We start from the raw sequence: 12,845 nt of genomic DNA, 5'->3' as shown, positions 1-12,845 counted from the left end.
TGGCCAGGGAACATGCCCTTCTGACTTTTATCCTGTGCTAACAGCTGAAGAAACTGTTGGATAGATGCTAAGATTTGATTCTGTTGATTCATGTAAGTCGAAAAAAGTTTCAAATTGTTTTATCGCCAATGGATTGTACCAGTGGAGCAGTAGGAACAAGTTCACGGTTATTGTTTACAGGTTGATTTTGGTAGCCATATCCTTGATTAGTGGGAACAAGGTTGCAGTTGTTTTGGTACCCTATATTTGCGTTGTTGGAAAAATTATTTTGCCCTTGCTGGAATTGTGGAGGATTTCCTTGACGGTAGGAATTGTAGTTCGCGGGTGGTTGTACAGAAGCATTGTTGACACCCAGAAGAGCTTGTTGTTCGGCAGGGGGTGCCCAAGCCAAATTCGGATGTTGTCGCCAAGGTGCATTAGGGATGTTAAAAGTACAAGCCTCTTCAGAAGATTGGGGAGGGCACTCATATACCAAAGGACAATAACAATCGGTGTGCTCAGGACTTAAGCAAAGAGGACATGGGGAAGCGTTGGCAGCCATGACCTGTTTGGTTTTCTGATCATTTACTTGAACCGAAAGAGCATCGACCTTTTTGTTTAGGGATTCGATCAGGGTTTTTAATTCCGGATCCGGTTTGACCTCAAACATAGACGTAACTTTGGTAGGAGTGTCTTTAGAAGATCTGGAAGAATCAGTGTTTCCCCAATGGGTGCTTCGTGAAGCCTGTTTCTCAAGGAAAGTGTATGCTTCAGTAGCGCCTTTGTCCATGAAACAACCGCCGTTCATGATATCTAATGTTTCCTTTTGATGGTCAGAGAGACCATTAAAGAATGAATGGACTAATACAACGGTGTCGAGTTGATGATGGGGACATTCGAGAAGTAGATCAGTAAATCTGCTCCATGCTTCCGAAAAGGATTCCTAGGGATGTTGGCGAAAGAATTGAATCTTCTGAAGCATTTCTGTAGTTTTCTTCTGAGTATAGAACGTTATAATGAATGCTTGTACAAGCTTGGCCCATGTGTCAATGGATTGCGGCGATTGTCCGGCGAGCCAAACTGAAGCTTTATCAGCTAAGGTGAAGGGGAACAACCTAAGCAAGACTTGTTCGTTGGTAACGGAGACGATGGCGGAAAGTGGTGACTACTTGTTGCATCTGACGAAGATGATTGTACGATTTTTCATGGTCTAAACCATGGTAAACAGGTAACAAACCGAATATGTTTGGCGGAATGCGAAAATCACCTGCAATCGAATCGAGTTTAATGCAGGAAGCAGGTCCTTCTTGTAAGGCAGTATAGAAATCCGAAAGGGGTTTCTCAACTGTGGGATTTTCCTGGGCCATAATTAAAGGAGATAATGGCAACGGAGATGTTTGACGAGGTTGGTTTATGGAGGAGGAACTATGTCTAGGAGATAGTATAAGCACTTGTTTATTGTATTTTCGATGACGATATGTAAGTTCTAATTCCTTATGTTTACCAGACCGTAATCTCATACAATTACAAATTTTAATTCAAGGCTCATAAGGAACGAATTATGACTGGAGGTTTTAGAAATAAAGAAGGAGGAAAGTGAACACGTCTTCCTGAGCTGTTGCTAACTTGAGCAGGTAAGCTAGGATAACGTGTGAATATTCCAGCAGCCAGGTCACCTAAGAGAATTGAGGGAGGTTGTTCGTGCTAACACGTTCCTTAATTAGGCAACCTCAATCTTTCCAGTTTCCTAGACACTGATGGAATATGATGATTGTATATTATGCGGGGTATTATTAAAATGATTATGATGAAATTTTAATTATTAGGATTTTTTTTAATTTTTTTTTAATTTTTAATTTTTAATTTTTTAATTTTGTATTTACGTAATTAATGTATTATGGAGACGTGATTACGAAACATGTAATTAAAAACGATAGATGCCAAAATAGAAACTAAACATACAATTAGCATATGCTAGTATTACATAGGAAGTCTACACATGCAATTCTATATTACTTATACGTGAATATAAATATGTCCTACGCATGCAATAATCTATAGTTATCGATAAGTGCAACTATATGTGAGCTAAGGGAATGTCGAGAACGAACTCATGCAAATGAATACTGCGTACGTGAATTGATGTAACATACACATACAAAAATATTCTAAGCAGGTGGTTTGAAACTACGCATACATCCAAATATATTCGAATCATATTAATCGTGTTAATGTGAAGATGTAATGACGAACCACATTTACATGCAAAGAGTTCTCATGCCAACACACAAACATGCAAGGTAAAATAGGTTATAGCAAACAACCAAATAATATCCTTGACAAAGTTTGAGGAGTTTAAGAATTTGAAACCTAGCGTCCCGCGATTCCTCGTACAACGATCGAACTAACTCCCGAGCTCGTGAACTTACTGGATAAACTGGACTAGAGAGTCCAAACGAGTACTGAAAGGGAAAGTGGCCTGTACCTGAAAACCAGAGTGTTGATACTCCATTTTAGTCTCGCGCGCTACTAATTTAGTCTCGTCCGAGACTCTTTTGTCAGTTCAGTACTTCAAGTTCCTACGGAATCACTACTACATAAATGCTCATTAGCCACGGTAGGTCAAAGCGCATATACCACTGTTTCTCTAATAACAGTGGCTAATAGGCATATGCCACGGTAAGAAAAACTTTTCTAATTTCGGTACAAGCAAAAGCCACTAGTCTCGTAAAACAGTGGTATATAGTATGTCATATACCACGGAACAAACCAATATCGCCTAATTTGTATTTTGATGTTCATATACCCCACGATGTGAACAAAAAAGGTGGCTAATGTCTGCAAAAAAATAAGCATACCGTGGACAAAGTCGGTCTCCCAAAACCCCACCTTGAAAATTAATATTAGAAAGTAGGGCCAAAACCGTCTCAAGGCTCAAACTTAGTCTTTTCAACTTCCAAAACTCTCTCTAAACTTCTAACTTCAGACTCTCTAAACTTCTCTCGGTCTCTCTTTTTTCTTCAACTTCTATCGTCCACTAGTGTTCTTCTTCAACTTCTATCGGTCTCTCATCGTCACCAGTAAAGCAGCAGAATAGTAGTGATTTTATTCTACAGCTCTCCCAAATTTCGGCTATCAGGTATTGTTTTTTGCTCTATTTAAATTCAATTTTGGCTGTAAAGTAATTGTTTTTGCTTTATATCATTGGTAGCTGTTGATAGGGTTCACAAAAAAAATAAGAAATTGCAATTTTTCTTTGCAAAATTTGGGGATTTTAGTGTAAAAGGAAACTCTGTATTTGTTCGATGAGGCTAGATATCACGGAGTTACAGTCACTTGGGTTGAAACAGCTTAGATATCCATCAGAGTGTGTACATGTACACTACAGCCCAACCAATGAACTCAAATTACACAAAGAAATTGAAAATTTTGCACGATTCTCGTAATTTGAACTCACCTTAAATATGACATCAAAGATCGGGATAGGTATCCAAAGGGAAAGGTTGGAGATCAATTCAAGCATTTTTTAGCATTTCCAAAAAGAGACCTAACCGCTTAAAACCATGGGAGCCACCTTGAGCGTTTTTGAACCCTAGTTTCGGTGGTGCTAGGGTGATCCTTTCAAAGATTCCGCACAACCCATTTGTTGAAGTCGGGAGAAGAGACCATTTCTTCCAATGCTTTTCTCGGCTGAAGTCTCTTGTGAAAGTTTCCCACTCTTCTTTGGGAAAGTTTTTCCTTTCGTGTATTATGATAAGTTGACAAGTAAGAGTAATCTGCCGCCGAAGCTGTGGCGGTATTTTAGTGGCTTAAGGTGTTTGACTGAATGAGTAAGAGATGGAGATTGTTCTCGTACATAAACTGATTTTAGAAGCTCTTATGCCTATTGTTTTACTATTAGTTTGCAAGTTTGCTTATTGTTGATTGATATATTGGGCAGGAACGCCTGGCTGATCGTGATTTGAGTGACAAATAGATAAACACTCAACGGTAAAAAGATTACTAGCTTTCAATTTGTCGTTATTGTGTGTGTGTCTTTTTTGCAAAGTTAGGGTACCAATATTATGATCTAGGAATTTCTGATATCAAGACCCTAATCTTAATGCTACACTTAGCTATTTCATTTTATTCTACCAAGTATCTAGGTGGCTGGCCGGGCACATGTAAGGAAAGTAGGAATTTCCCCATTCATACGCCTAAATCCATTCCCACGCTACACTTTTGGCACCTTAGGTTGATTAGTACAAGGTTATATTGCATGTTTTTATTTGCTTCAACCACCAGATTGAGCCAAAATCTATGAATTGTGTGATTTTATCTTGCTTAATCACATTTTTTTTTTCATGTGTATGTAGTACTTGTGTATTGAATTTCTGACATTGAGTATGGATAAGCCTTGGATGTCTATGGATAGACTGTCTGATGAATACGAGGAAGGGGTCAAGTATTTTATAAAATGTCTTTTGAGAGCATGCAGCCCGCAATCTTAATTTCATAAGATGCCCATGCCTTAATTGTGGGAACCACTTGCATCAGAGTTTGGACGATATTAGGGATCATCTGTTTCATGTTGGTTTTGAAAAAAGTTACAAAACGTGGATATGGCATGGGGAAAAGCCTCACAATGGAAAGTCCCGGCGTTGTCAACACGCATGAACCTCCATGTCAAGACTTTGATATGGAAACCCCATGTGATTTTGGGGATACGGTTAGAATGGTTAATGATGCATATGAGAGTTTCACGGGAATCTCAAAAAACTTTGTAAATTGCTTGAAGATCTTTGAGAAACCTTTGTACAAAGGTTGCAAAAGCTATACAAAGTTATCATCCCTTGTGGAATTGTTCAACTTGAAAGCCAAGAGTGGGTAGTTAGACCGCGAGTTTTACCAAGCTATTGAAGGTGTTGGGAAAAATGTTGCGGATAATAACGGTGCCACAATCCATGACCAAAGCTAGAAATATTTTGTCTATGTTTGGAATGGAAGTTCAAAAAATACATGCATGTCCCAATGATTGCATACTTTACAGAGGAGAGATGAGTACAAGGATTTAACTAGTTGTCCAACTTGTGGAACGTCGAGATATCAGGAAAAGAAGGGTAAAGCGCCTGCGAAAGTTTTGTGGTACTTTCCGCCTCTCCCAAGGTTTGCAAAGATGTTTCAATCCGCTCAGACATTAAAGGATTTGGTATAACATGCAGATAGAAGAGTAGAAGTTGATGGTCAAATGCGTCATCCAGCAGATTCTCCAGCATGGAAAGAGGTTGATAAAAGGTGGCCAGAGTTCGCTGAAGATCCAAGAAATCTGCGACTTGCTCTTTCGACAGATGGGATCAATCCACATAGTCATCTCAGCTCTAGGCATAGTTGCTGGTCGGTTATGTTGATCACTTACAATCTTCCGCCATGGTTATGTATGAAGAGAAAATTTTTGATGCTGACAATGTTGATATCAGGTCCCCGACAACTTGGTAATGATATTGATGTTTACCTTAGACCTTTAATTGAAGATTTACTGCTCTCTTTGGAATCCCGTGTGGAGGTTTATGATGCCTACAAGCAAGAATCTTTTACATTAAGGGTCGTTCTCATCGGGACGATCAATGATTTTCCCTCTTGGAAATTTAGTCTGGGTGTAGTGTCAAGGGATATCTTGCTTGTCCAATATCGTGTGAAAAACTGATTCTACAAGATTGAAAAACTTCGAATAAAAACATATATCAGTCCCATAGAAAGTTCCTTCCAAAAATCATCGTTATCGAAGGCAAAGGAAGGCATTTAATGGTCGACAGAAGAGTTAAGATCACATCCGGACCCGTTAATCGGAGAGGTGATTTGAGAAGCTCAAAGGGATGAAAGTTAGATGGGGAAACCAAAGCTGGTGATTCCAAAGCCAAAAAGATCAAGAAAGAAGTCAAAGGCATCCAATGAAAGAGTCACAAACACGAGAGAAGCAGCCTAGCACTTCTGATGAGAATGAAAGTGGTAATTATTGGAAGAAGAGATCCATATTTTTTGAGCTTGAATATTGGGAATTCTTGCTTGTGCGACACAATTTGGATGTCATGCATATTGAGAAAAATATTTGTGATAGCATCATCGGCACACTACTTAACATTAAGTACAAGACAAAAGATGACCTCAAAAGTCGCCTAGACCTCTTAGAAATGGACATGAGGAAGGAACTAGCACCAGAGAAAGGGGAAATAGGACTTATCTTCCACCAAAGATGTCATAATGCTATCTAGAGCTGAGAAAAGAAACAAGATGCAACACGCTATGCGTGAACTCAAAGTGCCAGATGGATATTCTTCACATTTTAGACACCGCGTGTCGATGCAAGATCTAAAAGTGTATGGTCTCAAGTCTCATGACTGTCACATATTGATGCAGCAACTTTTTCCTGTGGCGATACGATCAGTGTTGCCAAAGCACGTGAGGTATACCATCACTCGGTTGTGTTTCTTTTTCAACTCTCTTTGCACCAAAGTAGTGGATGTGTCCAAATTAAAGGAAATTCAAGACAATTTGGTCCTCACTTTATGTCTACTGGAAATGTACTTTCCACCATCGTTCTTTGACATCATGGTGCATCTATCTGTTCATCTTATAAGGGAGGTTGAGCTTTGTGGGCCAGTATTCTTTCGTTGGATGTATCCATTTGAGAGGCAAGTACACAAAAAATTGAATTAACTACTTTCAATAATTCAAGAAAGCTTAATCAATTTGATTGTTTGTTTGTTTGTATTTTATCTTCTTTTGTCACTTTTTGAATATTAGGTTCATGAAAATACTAAAGGGTTACGTCTTGGAATTGAAATCGTCCGTAATGGATGCATTGCTGAAAATTATATCCTTGAAGAAGCCGTTGAGTTTCTTAGCGGTATTTTTATCGGAGTGAATGCAGCCGGGAGTCCCATCGCTTAGAAACATGGATACTAATGATACGGAGAAAGAAAATACAATTTCTAATGGAAAGCCTCTTGGTGGTATGAATGTTGTTGAAGTCGACGAGAAGACTTGGGAGCAAGCTCATCAATGTGTTTTGGCAAACACTAATGACGTTCAACCTTATATTGAGTGCGTTAGTATAGAATTTTGTTTTTCCTTATTTCACCTAGACAGATAATGGTGACCAAGCTTTTTTCCTAACTTGATAGGAAGCATATGGAACACCTAAAGCTTACTTATCCTCGTAAGTCAGCCAAATGGTATCAAGATGAGCACACTCGCACATTCATTTATTGGATTCATCAAAGGGTAAGATTATCTGAAATTATTTTACATCTAATACAACTTTGCTAAATTCGACTAAGATTCTTGGATAACTTGGATAATCAGGTTAATGAGGAGGCAGCAGCTACCAGTAAAAAACTTTCAAACACCCTGAAAGTTATAGCTCAAGGACCTCGTCGAGACGTTCTAAAGTGTTCAGGCTATGTTATTGGTGGATACCGTTTTCATACGAAGGATCATGAAGCTTCACTAGTAAACCAAAACAGTGGTGTAGGTTTAATGGCGACAACAGTGCAAATTTCTAGTGCAAAGGATAAGAACCCCGTTGTTTTGAAATGGGTTACTACGGTGTTATAACCGAGATATGGTCGCTCGACTATCCGGTACTCAAAGTCCCAAAGTTATTTAAGTGTGGACTGGGTTGACAACAGAAAATGGCATCAAAGTAGGCGATTTGGGTTTCACTTCGTTGACCTTGGTAGAATTGGACATAAGGAAGACCCTTTTGTGATGGCCTCTCGGGCCAAGCAAGTCTTTTATGTACCTGACCAACTCAATCTAAAATGGTCAATAGCTTTGAGGACTCCTGAAAGAGACTACCTTGAGGAAGGGAATGAGGATGAGCTAGATCATACAAGTAGTAAAGTATTTCCAGATGTTGACTCCCTTAGTTCGTGCATCGAGATCATCTTATCGCTGGCGTGTAGATTGTGAGGGGACTTATGTCGACCCTACCTCAAACGATTAAGTTAGAGCATGTTATGATTTTTTCCTTTCTATGGAGATGTTTGAACAAGTTTGTTCCTTTATTATTTGACTATTGAATATTGTTATTAAATGTGAATTCGTACCTACTTTGATATTTATATTTGCCTTAATACTTTAATTCATGTTATGGATGATCATTTGTCTTATTATTGTTTAATTAATATTGTCCAAGTTATTGATACCTAGCTTATTTCATATGTTGTTATTGGTTCAAGTCTTCATGTCTATACTTGGTATATAGGAAATCAAAGATGGATCCGGGAGAATTCTGATTCGATTCAGATATGGGAGTTGATTTAGACTTCCGATACACCAATGGAAGTTAACAATACACAAGCTTCAAGTGTAGAAAGGACAGAAGAGGAGCAGTTCAATGCAAAAAGATAACAAAAATGAGAGAGAGGGTGAACTATTGAATGTTCAATACAATGAAGATGGTCAACGTATAGGGGAAGGCGGAAAGGATTTGGCAAGCTACTCAGGTTTGTTAGCGGAGTCCCGAATCTCTATTGTTGATTATGAAAATTGGCATGCTGTCGGAGATGAAGTGAGAGACTTGTTATGGGATAGTATAAAGGTAAATAGCTCCAGTTGTAATATTAATTGTCTAATTAGTCTTAGTTTATTGTAACTTTATAGCTTATTCTTATTTTATAGGCCAAATTCAAATTTTGACGGAAAGGCGAAAAGAAGGGTGTTGTCTCAGATATTGGTAAAAATGGAAAGAATTCAAGAGTCGGTTGACTAGGTACTATATCACTCCCTACAAAGACCAACCTGAAAATGCTTTTGAAGCCGCCTAAAAAACACGAGAAAAATATTAGACAGAAGATTGGGAAAGATTTGTGAAGTCAAGACTGACACCAAAATTTTAGGTTAGGATAACTTATTTTTGTTAGTTTGATTGGTTTTGGATAATTGTATTCATTTACGGTTAACAAGCATTCTATCTTCGATACTTCCCTCTTTGCCTTCATCCCTAAAACCTCGGCCCATGTGCTATTACTTTATGCTGGATTTTCTCTTGGGTGTGGGTGTGGGTAGTAATTTGGTAGTCTCTTTAGTCATAGTCTGGGGGCGAGTCTCACGAGTCTAGACGCTTGCTATATAGATAGCAAAATGCTACTTCCTCTCTAAAACAGGTGCTGCTAGTTAAGGAGGTTTTCCTAAATAGTAGCCAACTTTTAGAATAGTATAAAACATTGATACCTTGTACTTTTTAAAAAGTTAAGCATTTACGGGCATATCTGATTTAGTGTTGGTCTTTGTCTCTCATTCCCCTACTATTGATATGAATTGCTGATAAAACGTAAAATGTTTAGTTTACTTACGAAATGAATTCACAACGTAAGTAAACTAAACTACAACTTGTTGCTCAAAGTGTTTATCAAATCTTTCTACTCTCAATCCTATGAGATATAGTGGAGTAGATGAAGTTCGTTCCACTCCTAGTGCTCTAGCATGGATGTTTTCTAATCTAACTAGTCGTTTTTAAGTCAATGAGAGTTTTACGAAGGGAATTATACTACGATGCAACTACCCACAAGATGCAACTAGTCGATTATCTAAATAATTATGGGAATGCTACGTTGATTCTAAGATAAGGAATTAGAGGGGGATTGATTCCACCTTAACTCAACTTAATCCACTAACGACCAATAAATTAATCGTCGAATGAATCGAATCATGAGAAAACAATTGGTTATTCCTAATCCCTAATTATACATGACATTTCTACCAATTCATAACTAGCATGTGAACAATTAAACCCATTCTCATGGTGAACTAATCATTTCTAGAGTGGAATGGAAAATACGACGACTCTACGATAATCGGAATCAAGCTTTCATCAAGGCTTCACAACCCCCTCTAATGGAGGTTTAGCCTTGAATCATTCCGCAATCATTTCCATTTAAATTTAAACTAACCATAATATAAAGCATTGAAATTTACTTAAGGAAACAATAATGAAATCTAATTTAATGACTAAATTGAAATAAGGACATGAATTGAAATTAGATCTAGAATTGGATTTGACAAAAATCGAAATTGAATAAGAATACTACTTTATTGATTGAATCGAATTGAAGAACAAGCTCCAAGGGTTTAATCTAATAAAGGATTTGAAACTAATTAAATAAAACAATTAAATCTAGATCTAGAAGCTATTTTAATGGCTACTTTCTATTCTAAGCTATCTACCCTAATTCTCTACTTATTAATCTACCATTAACAAAGACTTAAGCTTTTGTTCTTATACATTCAGATCCAAAATTCGTGCATGGGCTTGGAGCCAGGGTTTGGGCCAGAGAATCAGGCCCAAAACCCAATTCTTTCAGTCCAAAAAGGCCTCTTCAGCTGCAGTTGACTTCCACAGACTTTTCGTCCACTTCTGCTCCTCTGATTGGGTCAAGGCTTGGACCATTACAAAGCTCTTTCCGAGCCGGTCGTTTTGACATAAGGTATGCCCAATTCGGTGGTCTGAGTCCAAAGATACTTTCGGAAGTTCTCACGACTTTTGCTGCTCAGATCTCGCTAAAGTGGTACATTTCTGCACATAATGGACTTTGAAGCCCGAAATGCATAAAAACAATGTCATCGGTGTTAACTCTTACTTATTATTCACATAATTGGTCTAACAGTATGATTATTAAGGGGTTAAAACTACAGTTTTGGGCTCTTATCAATTGCCATACTTGCCTTACGCTATTGGCCTTGAATTGGATTATGAGTATTTTCTTAGAATGGCCAGAGGTGCCCCTTCCTTAGCTGATATGAGTATTTTCTTCAGTATGCATCTTAAATTGGATTTTCTATTATTGATACTAGTTGATTCATATAAAAAATGACAACCATGCAGCTGTGTCTATACTTCTGGTACCAATGTTCACTTGGGGTGGTGTATTATCTGGTGATAGTGGCTGATTGTGAAGTATTGTGCGATTCCTTAGATTGTGAAGTATCTGGTGATACTTCGGTACCATTCCTTAGACTGATTGTGAAGAGTATTTGACATGGATAATCGAAAGACCAAGAGTATAGATTGCATATTCTAACAAGTGCACGAAAAAGTTTGTAACTCCTAATGAGAATTTGTAAGTCCATAGGAACTAGCAACCACTAGCATATAGAGACTCGACTTGAACCATGACCTCCTAGGTTCTAGACAAAGATGAACAATCCCCTACGATAAAGATGGATGACATACTTTTGGGTGTAAATTGTCGCGAGTCTATCGTCAATCACAGCTTGTAGTAGAAGTTCTTATTAGAACCCGCTTAAAAGTAAACAAACGAAGGTTACTGCTGCTATAATGAAAAAAATAAAATGGTTTGTTGCAAAACTGTGTGGAGGGTGTGTTATGTTCGGGGAGACACGCTTTGTTGCAAAACTGTGTCTATATTGTGGATGAACACGGTTTGTTGCAACCGTGTCTATCTTGATTTAACCGTATATCTCGACTAGCCGGGATATGGGGCCATTAAGTAAGCCAAGGACTGCCTTCCTTGCTTTGGTTCTTTGCTTCATCAACGAGAATCTGCTTCAACTAGAGCGACCGATGAAACTAGATCAACTCTGAAACTTCGCTCTATTGCATCTCCCCGAACCATGAAACCTATCGCGATTCTTTTTTAAGGCTAGCGACCGCGGCTAGTTCTAGTAAAAAATCTCTTCTTGTCTTTGGCACCTTGGATGAAATCCATGTTCTTTCAAGGGTTCCAGTTTCTTTGGTAGCTTTGGGCAAGGCAAGACCTTCCATAGCCCCAAAAAGGCGAAGGAAGAAATACATTGAGAGGAAGTGAGCGAGGGATACAATGTGTTTTCACTTCCGAGAAATCACCTTAGTTCTTGATATGTTATGGAGGGTGTGTTATGTTCGAGACACCGCGGTTTGTTGCAATTGTGTCTATCTTGTGGATTTAACCGGGTTTGTTGCACCTTGATATGTTATTGGTCATGACCAACTAGGTGCTAGGCCGTGAATATAGCGACTTTAAGTCTTTTGATCTCTATCCCTTTAGAAACATATAATGATTAGTTGAGGAGTTATCATATTATCAAGCAAAAAAAAAAATATTAGTTTTGGAAAATAAAGTTAGAACTAGAACTAAAGTACAAAATAAGAGAATCCATCCACATGTTTGGGCTTTAAAAAGGCGAGCAAAGACGGAATCTGAGAGATAACCCAAAACTGTAGTCGACTAGCCGATATGGGGCCATTAAGTAAGCCAAGGACTGCCTTCCTTGCTTTGGTTCTTTGCTTCATCAACAGAATCTGCTTCAACTAGAGCGTGATGAAACTAGATCAACTCATGAAACTTCGCTCTATTGCATCTCCGAACCATTGAAACCTATCGCATTCTTTTTAAGGCTAACGACCGCGCTCCTGTAGTCCCCTTCGGTCAAGTGGCGTTTCTATCCTTCCCTTTTAGTCGGTAGTAAAACCCTCTCGTGGTGGTTCGACCAACCCAATATCTCGATAAAGTATGAATGATAGATAGATTGAACGTTTGGTGACTAAACCAAGCAAGCCTATAGTCCGATTGCTCGGTTGAAGCCTTCAAGCCGTTGGATTCATGGATCGATCAATAGAGAGAGAGACTAAGCAAACGATGAATTGAGACCACGACGAACCGAACTTGACGGTACCAAAGTGCCGTGGACACCTAGTAATTGCAATGAAATTTCCCCTCGTTGTTGATGAAACTTAATCGCTGCTGCTTCAACTCGATAGAGACTGATTCAGCTACTTCTTGCATTCAGGCAAAGCAAGAGAAGGGCAACTACAAGTTAAGCCGACTGAACATAGAGGTTACGTGTCTATATCCACAGATTCAACGAGCTCTATTTCTCCCGCAGAT

The sequence above is a fragment of the Coptis chinensis genome, chromosome 3 (genome assembly GCF_015680905.1).
Source record: "Coptis chinensis isolate HL-2020 chromosome 3, ASM1568090v1, whole genome shotgun sequence".
In the NCBI taxonomy this organism is placed as follows: Eukaryota; Viridiplantae; Streptophyta; class Magnoliopsida; order Ranunculales; family Ranunculaceae; genus Coptis; species Coptis chinensis.
This window is presented reverse-complemented; position numbering follows the sequence as displayed.